We start from the raw sequence: 20,176 nt of genomic DNA, 5'->3' as shown, positions 1-20,176 counted from the left end.
TCAAGTATCATAGATGAACTCACCAACCTGGTCATGAATCCATACATCACAAGATGGATTGCGAACTGGCTCACAGATAGATCCCACACATTAAGAGTTGCTGGCTACATGTCAGACTCTACACCGGTAACAACTGGTGTCCCCCAGGGTTCAGTCCTGGGGTCCCTCCTATTTGGTATAGACTTCTCAAATGTACATGCCAGCACAGGAGGGTTGTGGTTGAATAAGTTGGCTGGGAACTGTAAAGTGTTTGCCATAATAGATTCCCTGGAAGACAGACATATTCTCCAAAAGGGACTCTATGAGACAGATGTGTGGTGTCAGAATCATGGCCTCAAGCTCACTGTGGAGGAATGCATAGTGATCCTCTTTGTTGAAAACAAAATACCCACAAACTACCACATATGTGTTCCCCCTTAAAAATGACAAGGTGAAAAGGGATCTGGGGACACAAGTAGATAGTCATCTTTCCTTTGAAAACCATGTTGCCAAAGTGATTGGGAGATCCTATGTGGCCCACCTAATCAACAAAGGGTTTGCATCAGGATCCAAAGAGGTAGTGTTGCCACTCTACTCTTACGCCATCAGACCCATCATTGAGTACAGTGCACCATTTTGGATGTACTCGACTTAGCATATCCAGCAGCTGTAGAGACCACATAGGTACCTCACCAAGAGGATTACTGGCCTCAAACAGTTGTGTTATGCAACACAACTGGTAAAACTAAATCTGATCTTCGTTGCGTACCGCCTACTCAGAGGCACACTCTGCCTAACTTACAGAGCCATGTCCAAAACATAACTGTTGAACATGCTCCATCTACAGATAATAACATTGAGTCGCCCTAAACATTCCAGGGATATGAACCTCATCACAACAATGAATACACCATGCTGGTGGGATAGAGTACCATCCCACACACTTGCCTTACTGTGGAACAGAGTCCCAATGTACATCAGACAGAACCCCTCGCTAACACTCTTCAATTGGAACCTTGATGAGTGGATGAGAAACAGACAATTCATGCCAGCCATCACATCAGCAGCCCCACTAGAAAGTGGCTTAGGGTACTAACTATTAGAACTATGCCTTGGGAAACTACCCAATGGTGTGGTGAAAGCTGCACAACTTGCGTAGGCTGATATATGCCTTCATGGAGATAGTCTACTACATACCTATGAACCTATATGACAGGTACATGTCTACGGATAGTAGATGTGTACTTCATTGTACAGTCATGTTGTACAGCAGGCACATGGACCACATACACTGTAATGCTTACAGATACTGGTGACTGTTATGCTCAGTGGGAGAGATGTGCACCTCATGTCTTTCATGTCATTGGGATGTGTGCTGGGTGGGACAGTCCTGGATGGCTCCCTGTCATGGTCACCCTCTTACACACATCTCTGCCAATCCATTTTTGGCTTATTATACTGTGTTCCCCCTATATATATATATATATATATATATATATATATATATGTACTTAGGTAGGTAATAGGCTATCTGCCTGAAGGCATATATTAGTATGGCCAGAGTGAGCAGCTATCACCACCCATGGAATTAGTTCCCTAGGCCTCTGTGTAGTAGAGCTGATGAAGTGATCCATGGTGTGACAGTTCAGTTTCACATACACTCATCAAGGCTCCTCTGGAAGAGTGTCAGTGAGGGACTCGGCTTAATGTCGGTTGGGAGCCTATTCCAAAGCAAGGGAAGTCTGTGAGTTAGTAATGTATCCCTCCAACATGTTCTATTTAATGTTGTGATGATGATATCCCTAGAGCATGTGGTACAGTGAGCTTGGGTTTACATCAGATAGCGCATGTACACCAGTTCTGCATTGGACATGGACCTGTCTGTTGGGCAGAGATCTCCTGAGTAGACAGTATGCAACAGAGTACAGATTGAGTTAAATTCAGTCTTGTTGCATGGGGCAACTGTTTGAGGCTAGTAATCCTTTTGTTGAGGTATTTCAGTGGTCTTTCCAGCTGCTGAAGGTGCCTAGTCAGATTCATCACAAGTGTGTTGTGGTACTCTCTGACAGGTCTTATAACTGATGAGTAGAGGGAATCTCCTTTGACCTACATGCAAAGACCTTGGCAGTTTGTGGGAACACATAGCATGATTTTCTAACCACTTTATGAATGTGTTTCTGGAAGTAGAGATGACTATCCACATGTGTCCATAGATCCCTTATTATCACCTCCATATTTAGGGTGTTGGAACCTATGTGGAATTTGTATGACTGTACCTCGAGGCCATAATTTTGACACCACATCTGTCTGACTGAGACCATTTTTAAGGATGTCTCTGCTGTCCCAAACATCGATTATGACAACTTTTTTGCAGTCATCCACAAACTTTGCTAAACATAGCCCTCGTGTGTTTGACTGTATTTCTGAAAAGTATACACCAGACAGGAGGGGTCACAGGACTGAGCCATGGGGGACAGCAGTTGTTACCAGCTTGTCAGGATACCACAATTCTTACCTTGTGGGATCTATCTGTACCCCAGTTGGCAATCCATCAGATGACATACATATTCATGCACAGGTTGTTGATTTTGTGGATATGACATGTGTCTGGGATGTTGGAAAAGGGCTTTTCAAGGTCTATGTGGGACATGTGTACCTCATTTCATTGATGTATGTCCTGGGTGACTGCCTTGAAAACAGTCAAGCAAGGTTTGGGAACCATGATCTGCCCCTGACCAAACCAAAATTGGTAGGGTTGGGTGTTTGTATGCTCCCAATAGCTCTGTTTATGAGTTCCATCATGATGGACTCCATGACCTTGCAGATCAGGCTTAATAGGCTTATAAGACAATAGTTCCCATGGTCTGTTGTGCACCAGCACTTGTGGAGCATGCCAAACATTGCTGTAACCCATTCAGCAGTTTCATATCCTGTACAGAGGGTGAGTCTCAACAGACTGTTCAGGTGCAGGGTCTGTTTGTTTTGGAGTTCACATACGACACAGCTAAGGAAACCATGTCATCCCATAGAGGCCGAGTTTTTAGGTTTGGAAAGAGCTGTTTAACCATTGTATATGTGATTTCTGGGTTTTCACAATCTCCAGGTATGATAATGGGCCCTTTTATCAGTGAGAGAGGGGTAAATATGTATGAACCTGTCTGACAAGATGTTGGCAATGTCAGTCATGTACATGTATTCATTTACAGTTTGCACTGACTCAGAACATATATGAGTTTACATTGATATTTGTGACATTGTTATATTATTAGTGAAGGTGTATAATTATCTATACAATAAAAAACATTTTAAATTTATCATGTCATTTAATCCAGGAAACTTATCAGCTCCCAGCTTATCAGCTCTACTACTTGTGAAGAATTCAAAAAGTTTGAATTTTTTGTATTAGACAGTGTAGACAAAGTTATTTTGAATGGGGATTTGAATAACATTTTAGAATGTAAAGAGGCATATTGGCAGCTTCATCTGGGAGCTGATAAGTTTCCCGGATTAAATGACATGATAAATTTAAAATGTTTTTTATTGTATAGATAATTATACACCTTCACTAATAATATAACAATATTATTATTAATGTTGTAAAGGAAAGCATAACAATTTGTATATATATTTTTACATTTTCACATTTTGTAGACATTTTACAAGTATTTAGTACAAGACAATTGTTTAATTATGATGTAAGTTCCTGTTGAAGTGTATAAAAGGAAGTAACAGAAAAGATCACATGTTTCTGAGGAAGGTCACAAAAAATAAAAAAAGTGATTGAAAGCGCTAAACTTTTGCGTGTGGATCATCTATCTGTGCTATTTGGAATACTGGTACTTCTGTTTTTTCGTTTGTTTGGTGTTGCTCATGGTGGAGATACATATTATACATTCAATTGAGGTTCCAGATACACCTTATGGCAGCGGAGAGTTCCACGCAAGATGTGTTACTTAATTTATCAACCTATTCAACAGGAGAAGACTTTGCAGAAAAAGGAGAAAGGAAGAGTTTATCTCATTTGGATATACACAAAATAATAACAGGAGCAGTTAAAGAATGCTTGGTAGAATTGAATATCAGACAAGCATTCAATTCCGATGCCGTTGGTATGTCACGTGACAGAGTTGGGCGTGGAGACGTGAACTCTGTGGACGTTGGTGAGAGAGACGGCATTTTGTGTAATGGCAGACTGACTTCTGAGTCGTGTATGGACAACAGCATTAATAGAGGAATTAATTCCGATTCTATTGGAAATAACAACAACTACGGAGGGTCAACAGCGGTTACAAGTGAAGGAGATGTGTGGCGATATGTCTCTAAAGAAGACGCTAACCCCTTTGCTGACGTTGAAAATATCACAGTCTCTTTCAATGTAAGTAACGATAATCTAGACTACATAAACTGTCGCAAAAACATCTTTGAAATGGAAAAAGCAGTGTTACAGCATGTTTCTTTGCTTCTTGAAGTGCAATATCTTGAAGAGTGTGTAAAACGTCGGGTAGTCCCACAAGGGTTACGCACAGCTAAATTTCCGAACTGTGCAGTACCCGGAGATAAATTATGTTTGGACTTGATTAAACTCTACAATGACACTGGGGTGAAAATGATGATATTATTAATAGATCATTATAGAAATGAATTGGAAAAGTTAAAAGAAGTGATAAAAACTTTAGATCAAAAAATAAAAGGGCACACTTCTTTTAAAAATTTTATGGCTTTATATAATGGGGTTGAAGCCAAGGCTGAAAGACAGAGGGCTACTATAGTGTCTAGAAAACAGCACAAATTAAAGAGAGATCTTTTAGCCTATAATACCAACAAGGCTTACATTATAAAAGAAGAGGGGGACAAAGAAAATCCTAACAGAATACCTTTTAATAAGAATGTGTCTAATGGTAAAGTTGTTGTAAATGTTCCAGATCAAGTTTTACAATCTGAATTGTCTGGGACAAGAACAGATGACTCCAGAAATAATGGTCAAGACCTGGAGACTAACATCAATGAAAAACGGGTTGTTACCACAAATAATGGGAACAATAATGAAAACAACAATAACACCACAACTTATGCTGAAGTAGCGAGTACATCAGCTAGCAATACAGGGGTTCCTTTTCAAGGGAACAACAATTCCAACAAAAGGACTACAAGGTGGTACAATGCCACCCAGAAAAAGTACAAGCCGAAAGGCAAGAACAAGAAAAGGTGGTAGAACCATCGGAAGTGGACTGTTTTGAAGTGGACATTTTAAATGTATCTAAAATACCACTATCTGAAGATGCAATAAGTGTTTTAAAGAAAGGTTTTTCATTTATTCCATCTAACAAGTTTAACATTGGGAAATTGTTGATAGATTTCAGATTATACCTAAGAAAATTGAATTTGAATTACATTATGCATGATATAGCATACATAAACAACATGAACAAGGGAAGTATTAAGAAACCAAGTACTTACAACCCACCTTTACTTAATACTTTACAAGTTTTCCAGAATTCTTGTGAAAAAGAGTTCAGAAAAATTAAAGGTAACATTTATGAAAAAAACTTGTCTGAGAATGAGATAACAGCCTTAAGAACTTTAAGTAATGATAGACACATTAGAGTAATGAAAGCTGAAAAAGGTGGGAAGATAGTCATCATGAATACAGATGAATATGAAAGTAATATAGAAAACCCTTTAGCAGATGGCAATACATATAGAAATATTAGTATAGAGGTAGTTAAAGCAAAATACAACACAATAAATAGTTTTCTATTTGATATGTTTAGCCAAGGTGAAATAGATTTTGATAGTTATGAATACATGTTAGTGGAAGAACCTAGAATGCCAAATTTATTTGGAATCCCGAAAATACAGGAGAAAAGTGAAATCATTCCATTTAGACCTATTATATCAGCAAGGATGTCTAAAACTGAAAACATCTCTATATGGTTGGACAAAATATTAAATCCAATAGTCCAAAAATCCAAACATTATTTGAGGGATTCCTGGCATTTATTAGAAATTTTAAGGAACCACTCAATTGAAAATATAGAGCTAAATTTTGGAACATTAGATGTAAAAAGTTTATATACATCTATAGATCAACATACAGGGATAGAATACATGAGAGAGTACCTAAGTAGAAATTCTACATTAACAAATACAAAAATAAATACTTGCTGTAGTCTCATGGAAATAATACTTGAAAATAATTTTTTCACTTTTAATAAGAGAATGTATCAGCAAACTTCGGGAGTGGCTATGGGTGCTAGAGTAGCCCCGGCGTTTGCGAACATTGTCATGGCAAACTGGGAACAAAAGTATTTAGAAAGTCATTCAGATTTCACCAAAGTTAAAATATATCATAGATTCATAGATGACTTGATTTTTTTATGGTCAGGAGATCGAACAGAGTTCGAAGAATTTGTAAAAGATCTTAACAATACCACTTCCTTTTTGTATTTCAAAATAGGTGAATTTGGTAAGGAAATCAACTTTTTGGATATCAACATAAAAATTAATGAGGAGAATAAGACATTTTCCAGTAAAATTTATAGAAAGCCTTATTTTGCAAATCAGTATTTGCACAATGACAGCTTGCACCCAGTCCACATGAAAAAGGGAGTTATTAAGGGACAGTATATAAGACTGAGTAGGTTGACATCAGACGAGGACACATTTTTAAAAGAAGGTGAAATTTTGAAAAAACTTTTTCAAAAAAGAGGTTACAACACAAAGTGAATCAATAGAATAGAAAAAGAGGTCTTATTTTTGAGAAAAAATGTGGCCAAACCAATATTACAGTCAACAGAAATCATGATAGAAGCAGGGAATTTGTGTGAACATAATGGCCCAGTAGAAAGTAAAAATGATTATAGAACATCATTTCCCATTCCCATAGTGGATGAAATGTGGGAAATTAAAAGTATAATAACAGAAAACTGGAAGATCATCTTAGGAAATAAAGATTTAGTAGACATTCTGGGCTTATGTCCCAAATTTACTTATAAAAAGATCTCAAATATTAAGAATATGTTAGAGTTTCATGGAGAACCCAAAAAACCTTCTAGAGTTTGTGCCATAAAGAAGGGAACCTATAGTTGTAACAATTGTAGGCAGTGTAGGTTTATAAGTAATACTTCTTACGTTACTATAGGGCAGTTCAATGAAACATTTTGGGCTAGAAATTATTACAATTGTAATAGTGAATTGATTGTTTACGTAGCTAGTTGTGTGACATGTAGACAATACTACATAGGTAAAACTAAAAGAAATCTAAAAAGGCGTATTTATGAACACAACTTAGCTATAAGGAAGAATGACAAATCTAATGCTTTATTTAGACATTCTACTACTTGTGAAGAATTCAAAAAGTTTGAATTTTTTGTATTAGACAGTGTAGACAAAGTTATTTTGAATGGGGATTTGAATAACATTTTAGAATGTAAAGAGGTATATTGGCAGCTTTATCTGGGAGCTGATAAGTTTCCCGGATTAAATGACATGATAAATTTAAAATGTTTTTTATTGTATAGATAATTATACACCTTCACTAATAATATAACAATATTATTATTAATGTTGTAAAGGAAAGCATAACAATTTGTATATATATTTTTACATTTTCACATTTTGTAGACATTTTACAAGTATTTAGTACAAGACAATTGTTTAATTATGATGTAAGTTCCTGTTGAAGTGTATAAAAGGAAGTAACAGAAAAGATCACATGTTTCTGAGGAAGGTCACAAAAAATAAAAAAGTGATTGAAAGCGCTAAACTTTTGCGTGTGGATCATCTATCTGTGCTATTTGGAATACTGGTACTTCTGTTTTTTCGTTCCTTTGGTTTCTTGTCTTCAGCTATGTTAGAAAAATCTACATGCTGCCTAGAGAAATATATTTACAATGTGTGCTGCCTAGAAAAATATATTTACAATGTGTGCTGCTTAGAAAACATATTCACATACATGCTGCCTAGAAAAATATATTTACAATGTGTGCTGCTTAGGAAGATGTGTATTAAATCATTTAAACACATATAAATTGTATGATTAAATATATAGAGAAGTGTGTGCTTTAGTTAAGGATAAATGTACTTAATGCATTTAATTTTGTCTTACTAGAATAACAGTAAAAATGAACCTGCATATTATTGCTTGAAGCACAAGCTGCAGTGTAATCAGAAATTTGACCTTGGCAGCTTGCAGATGCAGTCTGGCTCATGTCTTTCAAGTAAAGATTATTTTGCAAAGTTGGAAAATAATAAATCTGTTTGCATGTAAGTCTTCTTTCCTGCCTCCACCAGGAAGTAGCCTTGTCGCACTATCTCTGATAGTGCAGCTGGGGACAAGAGAAACAAAAGAAGGCTTTAAGGAAGACTTACATCTATTGTATTTGAACTAATCAGAGAACCTTGAATTGGCTACATCCTCAGGAGGTCATCGTGACTGACCAGCTGTCTGCAAGGCTGCAACTTTCTCATGGGAAAAGGACTTTTGAAAAACACAAGATCAGCAGTTTTTATGAATAACTATGATGTAAAGACCCTGTCACTGACCACACCAGTAAGGTGGGCAAAACTGATAATGAAATGTATATAACCAATGTGTTTTGGTCAATAAAACAGTCAAAATTCTATACAAACTTTGTGTATGGTTTTTTGCCTCCTAATGTACATTAGAGCTTTAAGATATCCTAGCTATCCTGCATTATTGTTTGTTATTAATTGACATTGTGTTTGAATAACTCAATGATTTTACAGTCTGACTCTAACAAATTTATTTAACATCTTGGTCCTTCGAGCCGGATTCCCTTGGTAAGCTACAGGTCAGAATATATAGGTGGTATTGAAGTCTGCGCAGAAGAAGGAAAGACCTCCGACTGAATTGTCGTGTCCAAAGAGGCTGTCCACTTGTCTGATCTGTGGCCGAAAAGCGGAAAACTGGGTCCTAAAAAGCCTATCAAACATAAGCAGGAGGCTCGGGTAAGCAGAATTCCTCTCTTTGTTTTTGTTTTAGATCGGGGACGAGGTTACACTGTGCTATTGCTAAGGTTTGTGATAGCAGGTAGAGAGGTAGGCGTAGTATCGTACATAGAGTCATAGATCAGGAAATAAGGCAACACAAAGTAAACAGTCATTCTAGACACTACTGTGAATACGGGAATAGAGATACCACGTGGTACAAGAGAAAGGGTTACGTAACAGTTTTGTTGTTGTTTTTCTCTCTCTCTCTCTCTCTCTCTCTCTCTCTCTCTTCCTTTTTCTTTCAGAGACATGGGAAACGAGTGCACTAAAGGGTCACGTGACCGCCTTAACAGAAAATGCAAAATATATGCAATTACAGAGAGCAGATAATGTGAGATATTTTGCAACATGGGTTAACAAGTATGACTTTGATGGTAAATTGGATAAAATGGCATTAATAAAACTTTTGAGACAGTTAAAATCTGACGAGAAGGTCAGGCAAAAAAACAACGACAGTTAGGTGTTCCTCAAGCACACAGGTGGATTGAGGAAGCAAACCAAAGGGAACAGAAAAATAAAAATGCAAAGGCATTATTTTTAGACAAAGAGGATAATAATGTAGTAGTAGCATCGGTCCCTCCCCTACCACGCCCACCGATGCCTTACTCAGAATATGAAGCGGAGGGCGGGCTGACCCCTCCACGCTACCCAGAGACAACAGGGACATTAAGACAACCGTTTGTAAGAGAACCTATCGGGACTAGATCCCGAACACGCCAAACACTTGTAGACATTCAACCAAGCGGGAATTTATTAGATAAGGGTGAGGAAATCTGTCCATTAATAGAAGTACCAAACCCGCAGGCAGGACAGGAGGGCCAGGCCTCAACTCTCTTAGTGTATAGACCATGGACACCGGAAGACATCCGAAAAGCTACAAAAGGAATTCCCCATCCAAAAATTAACTTTGAGAAATTTTTACAAGATTTACAGGGTATGAGATTAAGTTACCACTTAAATGGGGAAGAGGTAGAAAGAGTAGTTAGACAAATTTTAGGTCCAGACTGGCACATGATTTGTGGCACCTGAAATGCTCGTGACGCACAACATAGGCCACTCCTACATAGTGACGCAGAACTAGATACTAGATTGAAGGGTCTTACAGACCGCATCACTGAAAAATGGAAACCTAGGGCAGACTGGACTTGCATTAACCAGTGTGTACAACAGAATAATAAAACTGTGAATGCATACTATGAAAGATTGTTAAAATGTTTTAATAACCATAGTGGCATGCCTGTTCCTGAAAATCAAAAAAATGATAGTTCATATGAACAACAATTGAAAAATGCATTTTTGAAAGGTTGTATTGCCCCTGTCAATAGCTTCATCACGAAGCACATAATAAATCACCGAACAAGTAGGCTTCAAGCCTTGTTAAAATATGCCAAACACGCTAAAAAACATTTTAACAGTAAAAAAAAAAAGAAAACGCAGGTCTTCACAGCTGAAGACGGTGCGGAAGTTTTTGTAGTACAAGCAGCCAAAAAGGGCAAGCAAAATATTCAGGGTAACAAACGCTCTGACAAAAACTCAAAAATTTATGAGAGCAAAAAAAAAAAAGGTAAATGCTTCAATTGCGGTAAAAAGGGACATTTGGCAAGGAATTGCAGGAGCAAGGCACCTGCGGAAAAAAAGAATAAGGAAAATGAGGATTGACTATATGACAGTTATGCTGCTCAGCAGTCTTCAGAAAAGACTAATGAGCAGGGGAATAATGTAAATACCTTAGAAAAAGCAAATGACATGCAACTGAATGTAGAAGTTGGGGAAAGTGAAGTTTTAAATCTGGCACTACTGAGCTTAGAGCTCTATTTAGCAGACACGAAACCGGAAGTTACACTTCTGGTAAAAGAAAAAGAAATCAAATTTTTGTGTAATTCAGAAGCGTCACGAACTTTGATACATCCTTCAAAGTTACCGGAACACTCTGAGTCACCTGATTTCATATTAGTAAAAGCAGCAAACGGACAGTTGTACAGGGAACCACTTTCCCATGATATAGCAATAACTGATCCAGTCTCGGGCATGACCCAAAGAAGTAAAATAGTACTTTCTGCCAAATGCCCCATAAACCTATTAAAAAAAGACCTTATGCAACTTTTTGGCATAGCAGTAGTCCCTACCATGAACGGTATGGAGGCACAGAGACAAACTGACACCTTTGTAGTACGGTCGGAGGGGGAGGCTTATTATTGGTACAGCCAGAATCTGGTTACAACCGGACCAGGGGCAGTGACCAAGGAGCTGATGAATGTAGCCACCAGCAAGGTGCCTCCCCTCGATACTAACCAGCAACATTTATTACATTGTACCCTATATTACTGTAGCACACCAGGACCTAATAAGAAATACGAACAAAAGTTGTTCAGGAATCCTGCAAATAGACTGATACTACGGACCCTATATTGAAACACTGAGGGCAACAGTGTGGTAAGTTGTTCGTTACCTCAGGAGTTTTTGGAATTGTACAAATCCAATAAACTACCACACGTTAGCCTAACTAAAAACAAGAACGTTAGGTGGGTAGACTTGGGTGACAAAGCAACAGGATGGGAGAGACTAACTGACTTAGAGTTATCGGACTTGGAAGTACAAAAACAGAAACTAAATTGGTTAACGCAAGCACGCCCAGCTGTACACTTACAACAGAGTGAAGACAGCTGAATGGCGTTCTTGATAAAAAAAAAAAAAAAAGCTTTGAGTGAAATACCAAATGTTCTTTGGTCAACAGGAAAATCAGATGTAGGACTTATTCGTACAGCAGGGCCAGTAGTTATTACACCAAAATCAGCCTTTAGACCAAGAAAAAGACAATATCCTTTGAGCAAGGATGCAGAACAGGAAATCAAACCTATTATAATGGCATTACTCAAAAAAAGGATACTGGTGGAATCTTTAGATTCACCATGTAATACTCCCCTATTTCCTGTAAAAAAGGCAAACGGGGAATGGCGGATGGTACAAGATTTACAAGCTGTAAATAATGCAGTGATACCAAGAGCACCTACGGTGCCAGACCCACATACTTTGTTAAATAATTTAAAGCCGCAACAGAAATATTTCACCGTGGTAAATATTAGCAATGCATTTTTCTCAATACCTATCCACCCTGACAGCCAGCATTGGTTTGCATTTACATTTCAGGGCAAAAGGTATACGTACACCCGACTACCACAGAAATATAGTAAAAGTCCAACAATATTCGCACAAGAAATGGCAAGCAACCTGGCGGGGTTCTCTCCACCAGGGGGCAGCCAAGTACTACTTTATGTAAATGACATCTTGCTTGCAGCTCCTACCCAGCAACAGTGTAAAAAAGACACAATAACATTACTGAAATTCTTAGCTGAGCAAGGGCATAAAGTAAATAAACATAAATTGCAACTTTGAAAAAAACAGGTTAAATACCTGGGATATGTGATATCCAAAAAAGGCAAAACATTAAATGAAAAACAAAAAACAGCTATTTTACAAGCACCCAGACCAACTACCAAGAAAGAAATGATGTCTTTCTTGGAAACGACTAATTTTTGTCGAAGTTGAATACCAAATTATGCTTTAGAAACGGCTCCATTGGCTGATTTAATATTTAAAAAACCAATGGCAGCACAAAAAACACTACACTGGACTCCAAAAGCAGAGGCAGCCTTTTGCAGACTTAAAAAACTAATAGTTTCATCATTAGTTTTAGGGCTTCCAAATTACCATAAAAAATTTTTCCAAACTGTAAATTGTAGGCGGGAATATATGACGTCAGTGCTGACGCAACAACATGGCGGCAAGCAACGCCCCATAGCTTATTATTCATCACAGTTAGACCCGGTGGCACAATCATTACCACCCTGCGTACAAGCAGTAGTCGCAGCAGCTATGGCAGTGCAAGCTTCAGCCTCAGTGGTGTTGTTTCATTCTCTCACGTTGAGAGTACCTCATGCAGTTGCAATAATTTTGCTGCAGGAAAAAATAGCATTTTTATCCCCTGCCAGACATCTTTCTTGCATGACCATACTATTGAGTCAACCCCATATGACAATTGAACGTTGTACAACATTAAATCCGTCAACGTTACTTCCAATTCCTGTAAATGGCATACCGCACAGCTGCCTACAGGAAATGGAACAAATAACCACACCCAGACAAAATCTTACTGACATACCTTTAGCTGACGCAAAGGTGACATTTTTTGTAAATGGGTCCTGTAGACGAGGTCCTACAGGAAAAAACCTAGTGGGCTATGCAGTAGTGACTAATGACGAAATCATAGAAGCACAACCCCTACAACATAACCTGTCAGCTCAAGCAGCAAAATTAATAGCTTTGACACGTGCTTGCACTCTAGCGAAAGGCAAATGTGTTAACATATATACTGACAGTCAGTATGCTTTCTCTACAGTGCATGTCTTTGCACAACAATGGAAAAACAGGGGAATAATAACATCTACTGGCAAACCGATTAATCATGCGCAATTAATTCTGAACCTGTTAAATTCTATTCAGTTACCCACTAGAATAGCTATCTGTAAATGTGCAACCCATACAAAACAACAAGACAGAATTTCAAAAGGAAATGCTCGGGCTGATGCAGCTGCAAAGCAAGCTGCCTCAGACCCAAAAACTGTGCTTTTAAATAAAGAACTACAACCTTCTAAGACTTTAAATTTAGAAATGTTAAAAACAATGCAGACATTAGCTACAAAAGCAAAAAAGCAAAAGTGAATAAAACGAGGAGCAATCCTTAAAAAGGGACTGTACATCTCCAAAGAGGAAAAACCCATATTACCATCTAATTTATTTAAATATGCAGCTTTGTTGAGCCATGGGCAGAGCCATGTCTCAACAGGGGGGATGGTACAGTTAGTTAACAAAACATTCCAAACATATGGATTTACAAATTATACACAAAAATTTTGTGCAACATGTCATATTTGTAGCAAACATCATGCACAGGGAGCATTTAAACCAAAGCGAGGGAGTTTTCCAACACCACCCTATCCGTTCCATACTATTTGTATGGATTTCATAAAACTAAACAAATGTGAAGGAAAAAAGTACTGTTTAGTAATCATAAATATGTTTTCAAAATGGGTAGAAGCTTTTCCAACTAGAAATCCGGATGCAGCAACAGTGGCAAAGGCCCTAGTGAAAGAAATCATTCCTAGATTTGGCATACCGAAAAGAATCTATAGTGACAATGGGACACATTTCGTTAACCAAACAATACAGCAGCTTGGGAGATTTTTTGGAATTTCTTTGAAAAACCATTGTGCTTATCACCCTCAGTCAGCAGGACTGGTGGAAAAATACAATGAAATTTTAAAAAACAAGCTGAGAAAATTAATGAGTGAGACTCAAAAGACTTGGATTTGCTGTCTGCCTTTAGCACTGCTGAGCATGAGAACTGTTCCAAATGTAAAGGGCTTGACCCCTTTTAAAATAGTGTTTGGAAAGGCATATTGTGTGCCACAATGAAAGGCCCTCATGCCTGCAGAGCTGGAGGCCAATGACTCATTAGCTAGTTATATGAAAAAGTTTTTAACAAATAAGACTGTTTTGCAGTTAAACTCTTTTCCAAATAAACAAAAAACGAAACCAGAAGCCGTGCTGACCCCGGGGTCCTGGATTTGGCTGAAAATCATAAAAAAAAAGAACTGGGCGAGTCCAAGGTGGAAAGGTCCGTACCAGGTACTGCTGGCAACACCCACCGCAGTGAAAATCGCTGAAAAATCATCTTGGGTTCATTTAACCCATTGCAAACCTGTTAAAAAATTTAGTTTAGACATACCACAGAATCAGAATGGCCAGAGGCAAAATGAATAAAAATGTAAAACAACCCCAGAGACACTGGTTCACTGGCCTACTGATCATACACTTAATAACTATGTTTGTAGTAACCTTTTTGTTGTTATGGTTTTTCTTGCATATAACTACAGAAGTGAAATTAATAAAACGTAATAAAGGACTGGCCACAGACTGGCACCCAAACTTTAACACATACCTGGCTATAAAGCGAGTTTATGTAAAGACTATGAACATTTCAAATTGCTGGGTCTGTACTGCAATACCCACAGCATATGAAGGACTTTTGATGTCTGCTGTCCCCTTGGGAATAAATGCAACTTGGAAAAACCTGTTATTTGACACTGGTACTGTGAGATCACAAGACAAAGTGGCATTACATTTGCCTGTTACTCAAAAAAAAATTGTTTGTTTTGTTAAAAATAATACACTCCAGGTTGGTTGGAGTAACTGTAACATAACTGTGTCTTACAAATGTTATATAAAACCTATAGACCAAGGTACTAGTTGCAGCACGAATTATGATTCATATTTAAGCTTAATAAAAACAACATTGAAAAATGTGCAAAAATCTCCTGAAATATATAAACAATTCTCTGTTATAAATAAAAAAATGTTTCATTCAGGGTTAACCCGCATCAGTACAAAAGTAAAAAATTGTTATTTTGTTTGTAAAAAAAAGGCCTATAAATGGTTACCTGAAAATTGGTCCGGCAGTTGTTTTTTGGGTTATCTGGTTCCAGCCATAAGACATACTGCAAAATTGCCTCTGGGTAAAATACGTAATGTAAGAAATGTGACTCACCGAACTGAAAATACAGTCAAAAAACCTACTAATCCAGTGGGTAAAATCAAAGCAAGCTGGAAGAATCATTCGTCTGTGAAGGACAAAAAAAAATTAACCCATATGGACTTGAGTGACAGTGTTATATCCTGGGCCGGAATATTCCCAGCCTATGGAGCAGTCAAATCGATTTGAAAATTAAAAAAATTGTCGAAACTTCTCGAAGTAATGAGCAATGCGACTTTTTCTGCTCTTGAACTTGTGACTGATAAAATGAATGCAATGAGAACAGTTGTATTACAGAACCAAATGGCTCTCGACTTCACCCTAGCGGCGAGAGGTGGTACGTGCGCGCTTATCAAAGAAAAATGCTGTGCGTACATACCAGACAACCAACATGAAATCAATGACCATCTAGAGGTAATTCAGCAGGTGTCAGCAATGACAAAACCAGGCCCAAACCCACTGACGAACTTTTTCCAAAATCTGTTTGGGGGGTGGGGGTCGGTCCTTATAAACATTCTAATTGCAATTTGTGTAGTACTGCTCATAATTGAAGCATGTGTCTGCTGCGAAATACCCTGTGTAAAAAAATTAGTTAAAAAATTAGTTAATGTATCCGTGACTGAAACTATGTACCAAGATATAGAATTGAATTTATTAATACCGAGTAAAAGTCTATCTAAAATATAAAACAAATAACTTACTTAGTTAAAAGCCCTTGAAAGGAAAAGGCTAAGTAATGAACTAACACTGTTTATGTTTCAGGTAGTATTAAATGCATTAAAAGGAGGGAGAATGTTAGAAAAATCTACATGCTGCCTAGAGAAATATATTTACAATGTGTGCTGCCTAGAAAAATATATTTACAATGTGTGCTGCTTAGAAAACATATTCACATACATGCTGCCTAGAAAAATATATTCACAATGTGTGCTGCTTAGGAAGATGTGTATTAAATCATTCAAACACATATAAATTGTATGATCAAATATATAGAGAAGTGTGTGCTTTAGTTAAGGATAAATGTACTTAATGCATTTAATTCTGTCTTACTAGAATAACAGTAAAAATGAACCTGCATATTATTGCTTGAAGCACAAGCTGCAGTGTAATCAGAAATTTGACCTTGGCAGCTTGCAGATGCAGTCTGGCTCATGTCTTTCAAGTAAAGATTATTTTGCAAAGTTGGAAAATAATAAATCTGTTTGCATGTAAGTCTTCTTTCCTGCCTCCACCAGGGAAGTAGCCTTGTGCGCACTATCTCTGATAGTGCGCAGCTGGGGACAAGAGAAACAAAAGAAGGCTTTAAGGAAGACTTACATCTATTGTATTTGAACTAATCAGAGAACCTTGAATTGGCTACATCCTCAGGAGGTCATCGTGACTGACCAGCTGTCTGCAAGGCTGCAACTTTCTCATGGGAAAAGGACTTTTTGAAAAACACAAGATCAGCAGTTTTTATGAATAACTATAATGTAAAGACCCTGTCACTGACCACACCAGTAAGGTGGGCAAAACTGATAATAAAATGTATATAACCAATGTGTTTTGGTCAATAAAACAGTCAAAATTCTATACAAACTTTGTGTATGGTTTTTTGCCTCCTAATGTACATTAGAGCTTTAAGATATCCTAGCTATCCTGCATTATTGTTTGTTATTAATTGACATTGTGTTTAAATAACTCAATGATTTTTACAGTCTGACTCTAACAAATTTATTTAACAAGCTAGGACAACTGTAGGCACACCACTTGCAATCCTGAGCAACCCAGGGCAAACACAAGCCACTGTCCTCCAATAAGCTTACAGTCTTTCAGACATAACCCCTCATGATGTCACCTATCTTCTACTTTACTACTCCCCTAAACCTACACGTACAGTCTAGGGACATGGCTCATATGCCGGGGAAAATTGGGATTCACTATCCTTATCCTCATTTGCATAGGATTGCCTACTAATGCTTGGTTACATCTCTCACACTGAGCTTGCCCCCCTTAGCAACCACTACTCAGTAGCTATGTTGTTTTCAGCCTGCCATTCACCAGCATGGCAGAACAAGCTTTTTAGTGAAAATGCCCATTTGTGGCTATTTTTCAATTTTTTTCATTTTATTTAAAGTGCCACATGTTTGCGCGGCGCTGCGCTACACTTAAACATCGGAGATCGGGGAGAAATGGATTTTAAGGATTTACAACATTTGCAAATGCCCATGTCCTTATATTTGGCCATTGGCATGCTTCCACAACTAGATGCATCCTTTATTTGGAGCTGTCATAGCTCTGTTTAGCTATTTGCAGAACGGTACTCCATTACCAATAGAGTACATTTCTGCAAATAACACTACTCTTCTACGGACAGGTTAGTGTTTCCTGGATCGCAAATTTACCTCATTTGCATAGCTTTCAGCAGCAAATGAGGTAATTTGCATAATATAACACTGTCCGTGCAAGAGTAGCTTTAGAAGCTCTCATGCATGCCCCTGCCGGCTGTTGCTGGATCGCTCGGCAGACATATTGGCTGTCTGCCGTCTTACACTAATCTTAGACTCCGTACAAGCCTTCGTAAATCCGGCCCAATGTCTGTGCTAGAGAATAGTTGGTAGCTCCTGTAGGAAGAGGGAAATTGTTTTATGGTTTTATGACTTTGAGCTGCTGCATCACATCTGAACAATGCTTTATCAGTGTGTATTGCAACATACAGGTGCTAAACCCTGGCAGCTTATAGTGGTGGGGGATAGTGTGGGAAAAAGAGTCAGATGACCAGATGTATGTGATGTCATTCTGTACAGAAATAATGTTTTAATATTAGAGGAGATTGATGTCTCAGCAGCATTCTGTACTCTGTCTTGGATCTGACAACAGGGACCACCCACCCATCTTGTCTTGCTCTATTCAGTAAGTAGGAACAGTAATTATTTTATTCAATCAGGAATAGGTAGTGAGATTAGCTAAATACTGTTTTTCTATAACTGTGTAAAACTTTTCATTGGTGTTATTTTAAATATTCCCTGTGAGTGAAATTCTGCTGTTTACTGTGAACAGATATTTAGTATGTTCTTGTTATTTTATTATTAAATATATTTAAACTTTTCATAGTGGTTGGTTCTATTTAGAAAATATTTAAGCTATGAGAGTATTTGAATATATTTATTTGGTGATAACGCTAGCCACTCCTGAAAGCCTTGCTGTTTGGTCAACATTACCATTTGTAATAATATTAATTTCACTCAGCATAACTGGATACCCTTTTAAGAGCCTTATGGTAACTGACTGGTGGCAGTGACTCTGCCTGATAGTCTTGGCAAAGTTGGTAAAGCAAGTAATCTGTGCCAGCCTTTCCCAGGTGTGTGTGTGTGTGTGTGTGTGTGTGTGTGTGTGTGTGTGTGTGTGTCAGTTAGTTGGAGCAGGGACATGAAGCACTGGTTTCACAGAGAAGGTGCTGGAGGACTTGGAAAGTCTTACTGGGGACCTAGAGGGAGACAGATAGAGACACCCAGACCCCAGGCTGAATGTGTGCCCTGTGTGCTGTTAAGAGAAATTCCGCTTGATGCAGAGACATCTACATTTGGAAATACTGAGTGCATCCATTTGTATTCCAAGTGAATGTCCCTCTCCAGTGTCAGTGGTGAGGATTCAGGCTCATTGATTACTGCTCCAGAGTGGGGGACATCACATATTGGTGAGCAGTGGTGTGGATATTGAACATCTGTAGCCTGGAAACAGTTGTCATTAAAGGAGTGCATTCTCTCAGCAGCCATAATGTACACATTCAGAGTTTCATATCACAACAGTTTTATTCTTTTTTTTTTTTTTAGTTTAGTTTAGTCAGGTAGAGCATGCAAAAATGTCAGCAGATGATTATGGCAAGCTGACAAAGAAACAGTTGGCCAAGGTGTGCAAAGACAAAGGACTAATGTATGCCAGTCTGACTAAAGAGGAAATTATTTCATCCTTAGTCGCAACTCAGAGAAGCAACCAGGAGGATAATCAGTCTGGTGATGGGAATTTGCAGCCCTCGGAAACAGGACAGTTCACCTTTTCCCTCAGAGGACTTAAAAATCCATCTGGAGTTAAAGAAACTTGAACTTGAGGCCAAACATATGGAATTAGAATCAGCTGAGTGACTGAGCCAGGCAAAACATATGGAATTAGAATCAGCGGAGAGACAGTGGTGTTTGGAGGCTGACAAAAATGACAAGCAGCATCAACATGAGAGAGAGAGATGCTGACTCTTTGACTTGGTCATGGAGGTAATGTGGAAGGGAATAACAGGATCCCAGAAGCAATGAGGGTTGGTGGATTTCTTCCACAGTTTACAGAGGGTGATAATTTTGATTGGTTTATTTATATATTTGAAGATGTCAATGGTATGATGTTGACCAAGGGCTCGGGATATGGTTCCTGTCCCCCTTACTCCATGGTAAAGCTGTAACAGCTGTTTCTAAATTGTCTGATATTGATTGTCTAAACTATGAAAAAGTCAAGAAATGTTTACTTGAATGCTTTAAGTTAACACCTGAAGCTTACACAAAAAAAATTGTGAGCATAGATGCAAGGCAAATGAAAGTGTGTGTGTGTGATTATATTGCTGAGTTAAGC

This window comes from Protopterus annectens, chromosome 11.part0, assembly GCF_019279795.1.
Source record: "Protopterus annectens isolate FY-2018-M chromosome 11.part0, PAN1.0, whole genome shotgun sequence".
NCBI classification, from domain to species: Eukaryota; Metazoa; Chordata; order Ceratodontiformes; family Protopteridae; genus Protopterus; species Protopterus annectens.
The sequence above is the reverse complement of the archived record's forward strand: the minus strand, read 5'-3'. Positions refer to the sequence as shown.